A 6,109-nucleotide genomic window follows, 5' to 3' on the forward strand; every position below is an offset into this window, starting at 1 on the left:
TGTCCTTGTCTCTGTGTCACGTTTGTATTGTCCCTGTCTCTGCCTGAGTAACTCCCAGTATGGGACAAAGCCATTCCACGCCTCTGTCCCTGAAGCCTTTCTTGGTCCCTGCCTCCACTCCAACCCCTTCCCCCAAGATCCTATCACTCAATCCTTCTGCTCCTCCCCCTTTTCCCTCCATTCTCCTTGAGTCACAGGATTGTAGATCTTGGGGTTGTGAACGAACGAACGGGAGCTGCATGATGATCTTTGTGTGTCATTTTGTCTGTGTCTCTGTTAAGTGTGATGGCATTGTTTTACTTTGGACCGATGCAGAGTCCCAAATTCCAAACGGCCTTAGATGTGTGGAAGTAACTTTAGCTAAATTTTAACCTAATGCTTCTCCTGTGAGGGACCAAAAGTCAATAGAACCGCCAGCTTTTCTGTTCTCACCTTTTACACCTCTCTTAGCTGTGTTTTAAAGAACTTTGATAAACTTTACCCCCCTTTGTTGAGCGAGATTAGGGAAGCAGTGTTTTCTTTTCTTCCCGCAGTTGGCTTGAGCACGCCCACTGCAGAGGGAAATGCCTGGGGTCTAAAAACTTTGATATCTCACTTAAACTTTTCTCAAACTCGAAACAACTGCAAGCAGAAGATGAACTTTTTGGGAAGCTGACTACTGAAAAGTTAGGAGATGTGAGAAATGCCTAGTGCCTGGGGTCAGACCAAGCCAGAGGAACTAATCCTATAAGTAAAAGGTGGAACTAAGGGGCTCCCAGCAGCTGCCAAAGCCATTTTGCTTTGGGGAGTCTCCTCCTTCCTTACCTGCACTTTAGGGATTACCCCACCTCTGTTTGCTTAACTAATGAGACAATAAATGCAGTAATGTGTTGATGTTATAGATTGTTTCTTGGGGATGATCTTGGCTAAATGTGTATCTAAAAGATAAATTTTTTTATTGTAACAATCTGGTATCTGAATGGGTTTCTAAAGCATTGCACTATCTTGCAGTTAAAAGTTGGGTTTAAGCAATTGTTTAGTTTGATTTCAGATAGTTCATGCTAGAAAACTTAAATACTTAGGGTAAAAAAAAAATTAGAAAGTTTCAATTTTGAACTGGGTAGCCTGAGAAAATTTCACTACGTATTCCAGTGCATTAACTTGGGCAAAGATAATAAATTATGATATGATATCTGTTCCCCTCAGTGTGTAAGATTCAGAAAAAAAAAAAGGGGGGGGGTGCTAAATTAAAACGTTGGTCTGGCTTATTGAAATGACATTAATTAGCAACAGTCTTGGAAATTTTTAAGGCTTAATTTTGGATATACATGATAAAACTTAATACTACTTTAGGAACTTCAGAACAAAGGAAGCAGCTTAATGATCCTGAGGAAATTTCCTCTGATGGTGGCCTTTATATTATCAGAAAAAGATCCTATTTTCAGTTTTGTGTGGGCAAGTGTTTCTAATGTAAAGAGATATAAAGATATAAAATTTTGAGAATTACATCTTAAACCTGAAAATTATGACTTATAGCTAAAATGTCTTAGGCATGAGGTTTCTGCTCAGAATTCCAGTTTTCCCAGTTCCTTCCAGACCTCAGCCAGGACTTAAGCTGATATGCAAATAGAAGAAGCTTGGGGCACTCAGCAGGAGACAGATTTCAGGCCCAAGGAAAAAAAAAAGAGTTAAAGTGTCTTTTTACCTGAACTCAAACTAGACCCCAACCAAAAAGTAAATTATATGGTATTTATTAATTACTGGCCAGTCATCTTTTTTTAGGACTCTTGCTTTTTCTTAGATTCTGTATTTTTTTTTTTTTTTTTTTTTTTTGAGCTCATGATTTTGGTCCTACAGACCTAGGTTAATGTTTTTCTGATCAACTGTGGAGTTTTAAAATGTTGCAATGGAGATTTCACCTAAAAAAAGCTACAAGGGTGTTACACTTGTGTTATGTGTTGTATGTCGGTATGTCTATATGTGTGTATGTCCATATATCCTGCAGTGATATGACAATTAACAGATGAGGAGCGCTCATAAAAAAAATTTAAAAATGGATCCAAATATCTTTGATTCACGTGATTCAAATGGTTCAATTTAAATTAGATAAACAGATAAAAGTAAAGATGTCTTTAAAATTAAGCTTATAAGTTTTTCTAGGTGTTCAAAAAGACCCTAATAAAATGTTGATGTCTATAAAATAATCTGCTTAAATTCAGAAATTTACAGATATTGTTTTAAAGTGTGAACAGAAGGAGGTTAACAGATGGAAAAGAAAAACTAGAAAGTTTTAGATATGGATTTAATGGAGGGAAAATGTGTTTCTGGATAAGAGAGTCTATGTGATTAAGTAATTAAGAGGGTTTAAGTAAGTGATAAAGAAGGTCTGTGTAAGTTGGTTATATGTGTAAGTTTGAGCAAGTAATCTTAAAGAAAATTAAAGATTATACAACTATGGTTAAACAACAGCTGTTATTTTTCAATATTGTAATGTTGTTACTTTAAAAGCTAACCTCAGTTAATATAAAAACATCAATGTAATTATGGTGCTATTAATGTGTTCATATCTTCCAGGTATACAAGTCTGTAAGGTAGAAGCTTCAAGAGAACATTGTATCAAGCTGGTGTTCTAAAGTTGTATGGTAATTTTAGGCTTAAAAGAAAAAAACATGTTGGAGATTTGTTTATATCATTTGTGTTCTACGATTGGACTTGTTATCAATAAGATATGTACGGTTCCATGTTACTTTTTACACTGAGATACAATTTAAGTGTATTTTTAAGTTAATGAGAGCCTAATCTGTGTAAAGGTTATATTGTAAAACACCAAAGTACTTTGCTACTTTTCTACAAAAGGTTAAAAGCTTTCAGCCTTTAATTCATGTTTTAGGTGTGATATTATGTTGTGTTAGCTAATGTTCATGTAAACTTGAACAACAATTTATGTAAACTTTGTAAAATGATCAGCTTCAGAACTATAGTACTTGAGATTTATAAAGAGCCCTGCCTTACTTGAGATAAGGCTCTGTCCCATCTCACTACATGTGAAAGTGGCTATGAAAGAAGTAAGCCAGATTTCAGTACAGTTAAAGTTGCGTCCAAAAGTAGGTTTTTGCCAAGATTACTAGGATCTTAAATAGGGAATTATGATGTATAACCCTGCCAGAATTCAAGGTAGCCATTATGTAAGCTAAATATGTTTTTACCCTAGTTAGTTTTGTTTTGTAGTTTGCTTATAGATGGTTTAAGGATTGCCTGTTAATGTTTTAAAGAGGTATTGCTTTAAGAACACAACCTGGGTCAACATAAGATAAGGAGTTATCACCTACAGGATAGAGAGATAGACATTAAAGCCCAGTGCTCTTAATATAAGGCTGTTAACTTATTTGCTGGATGTTTAAGATCAAGTTTTTAAAATTAGTTAAATTAAAAGGGCCACGAAAACCAATATTTGGCTCTTGCCCTCTGAGTCAGTCTGAATCAGGGAATAGGGGACTTCTCCAAAGGGCTCTGCAACTCTAGGCCACATAACCTCCTGAGCAGGGAGATTAATGAGACCAGTGGAGGACAGAAAGCCAATCGGCGCATTTGCTGTAAAGAGGAGGGTCATTAAAAAGGGGAGACATCCCTGATGCTTCCGAGGGAAGCCACATGGTCAAGCAAGGCCTGGACCCATCCTAAGGTAAATGGCACTAGCAGAACTGAGAAGCTGCTATGAAGTTCCCCGAGGACTCCCAGGGAAACTCAGCTGACTGTTGACAATAGATAAGAACAAAAGTCAGTTTGACTTGCTTCATCTTAAACACTTAGCAAAGATAGTTAAAGCCAAAGCACAGCTGTTCCTGGACATTTTAAATGATAATAATAGTTAAATGTAACTTCCAAAAATAAGTAAACTAGAGGCTACAAAAGAGATTCTCAGACAGGAATGCCTTATAACTATTAAAAGGAACTGCCAGAGTAGTTTTTAGTTTAAGGCCCACAGATATTCCTAACCTACACAGGTAGGCTTGGTGTTTGCTAGTATGGTTATCCAGCCCTAAGTAGCAAAATTAAAGGTTTCTCTATTAGACATAGGTCATACTAGTAAAAAGGACATCTGTAAACCTAAATATTAGTTGTTGTGTTTACATCCCTGACATTTCTGGCAAGGTGACAAATATCCTTAAAGATTTACATGCTTAGATAGAAGCCATGTCCTCAGCAACTTTGTCGTGGAAACAATATCTTAGCTTCTGGTTCTTGGTACTTCCTGGTGGAAAACATTGTTAGTCTCTGTCTTGGCCATTATACTCATTGGCATATTCCTGTGCTGTGACATTTATTGCTGCATCAATATGGTTCCAGTAAATTAATGAATTCTTGTTTCTCTTATAGACCACCTATCACTCGAATGGCCCTCCAGCCTAATACTTCTCAATTGGACTTTTATCATGGACCACTCGATAGACCCGATATTTTTAAAGGGGGACTCCAAACTGTTTGCCCCACACCGTCCCTTTTCAGCCTGAAAAAGCCAGAAAGATTCTCTTCGCTCCCCCTTCCTTACAGCAGTAAGGAGTTCCCAAATTAGAGGGGGAAATGAAGCCAGATTTTAAGTTAGGTAGTCAGTGTAGTTAGATAAATCGGGGTCTAATACCGAGTGGAATCTAAAATGGAGGCCATGCTGAAAATGATTCCAGGGAACGCAAAACAACTCATGAAATGTGAAACCCTTCAATAATTGTGATGCATTACTTTTAAGATTAAAAGTAGTCAGAAAAAGGAGTGGGGAATGTAAGGGTAAAATAAATTGAAGTTAAAGCGTAAAAGTTAAAGGGTAAAAGACCGGGTGTTGTAAAGTTTCTAAGCTGCAAGGTCTGAGTTAAATGTAAAGGATTAGGTATTGTTAGGTTTCTATGCTACCTGCAAAACCTGAAATTTCTGTAGCTGTTAAGACAATGCTCGGAACTGCCCAGTAAATATTTCCCCTGACTATTTGGTTGTTTAATAAGGGCTCTGTGTGGTCGCACGTAGGCATTGCAGGGCCTGGACCAATCAGTTTAAATGTAACCCCCTCCTTAGGAATGACCTATCACTCCAGCCTGACCTGTTCCCGCCAATGAATGAACTAATCATGTTTAGGAGTTGTTGTTCAATTTTCCCGCGCCTAATGATGATTTGTTCTGATGTATACAAAGCCCTCCACCCTCCCCAAAAAGTGTACCTAAGCAGTGCTCAGCCCCTGCTTGGGGCTCTGGGCTGCTTTCCCTTCTTGAGTGGGCATAGAGCCCCAGCATGCTGGTTCAATAAATCCCCCTTCTGCCAATTGCATGAGTGGTCACTTGGTGGTCTCTTTCTCCAACGTTTCGCGGGACCCTTACAGGTTGGGCTCTGGGCCTTGGACTTTTTCTCGGACTTCATTAACATTCCATGAGTTGTCCTGCTTTTCCCGGAATTCATTCTCAACATGGCCTCCATTTTGGATCTTACTCGATATTAGACCCGATTTACCTAACTACCCTAACTACCTAACTTTAAATCTGGCTTCAGGAGGTTGAATAGTGTCTCCTCAAAATTCACACCCACCTAGAACCTTATTTAGAAAAAGGGTCTTTGTAGATATAATTAAGTTAAGAATTGAGATGAGTTCATACTGGGTTAGAGTGGACCCTAAATCCAATCATTGATGTCATTACAAGAAACAGAAAAGAACACACAGACACAGGGAAGGAGGCCACATGAGATGGAAGAAGGTCATGCCGCCACCAGCCCAGGAACAGCAGAGGTTACCAGCAGCTAGAAGAGACAAGGAAGGATTCTCCCCTATGAAAAACCAGCCTCTACCTCAGAGCAAAGCCTGTCCAAGGAAAGGACATGGCCTTTGTCCTTGGAAAGACCCACAGAGCACTCCTAGGCACATTCCCACCCTGCTGAGTTGTTTATCTACAAATAACAGGAGAGATCTGCTGTGCCAGGTGTCCCTGACTCAGTCAGGCTAGGTGGGATCCATAGCAACCCCCTAGTAGCCACCAATCAGCATGAGACAGGGAGATACCTGGGATGCCAGATGACCCTCCCAGTAGTTTATGGTGGTTGATAACGTGTTGGGAAACCATGTAGTTCAGCACGAACAATTGGCTTAAACCAA

This window comes from Marmota flaviventris, chromosome 10 (assembly GCF_047511675.1).
Source record: "Marmota flaviventris isolate mMarFla1 chromosome 10, mMarFla1.hap1, whole genome shotgun sequence".
In the NCBI taxonomy this organism is placed as follows: domain Eukaryota; kingdom Metazoa; phylum Chordata; class Mammalia; order Rodentia; family Sciuridae; genus Marmota; species Marmota flaviventris.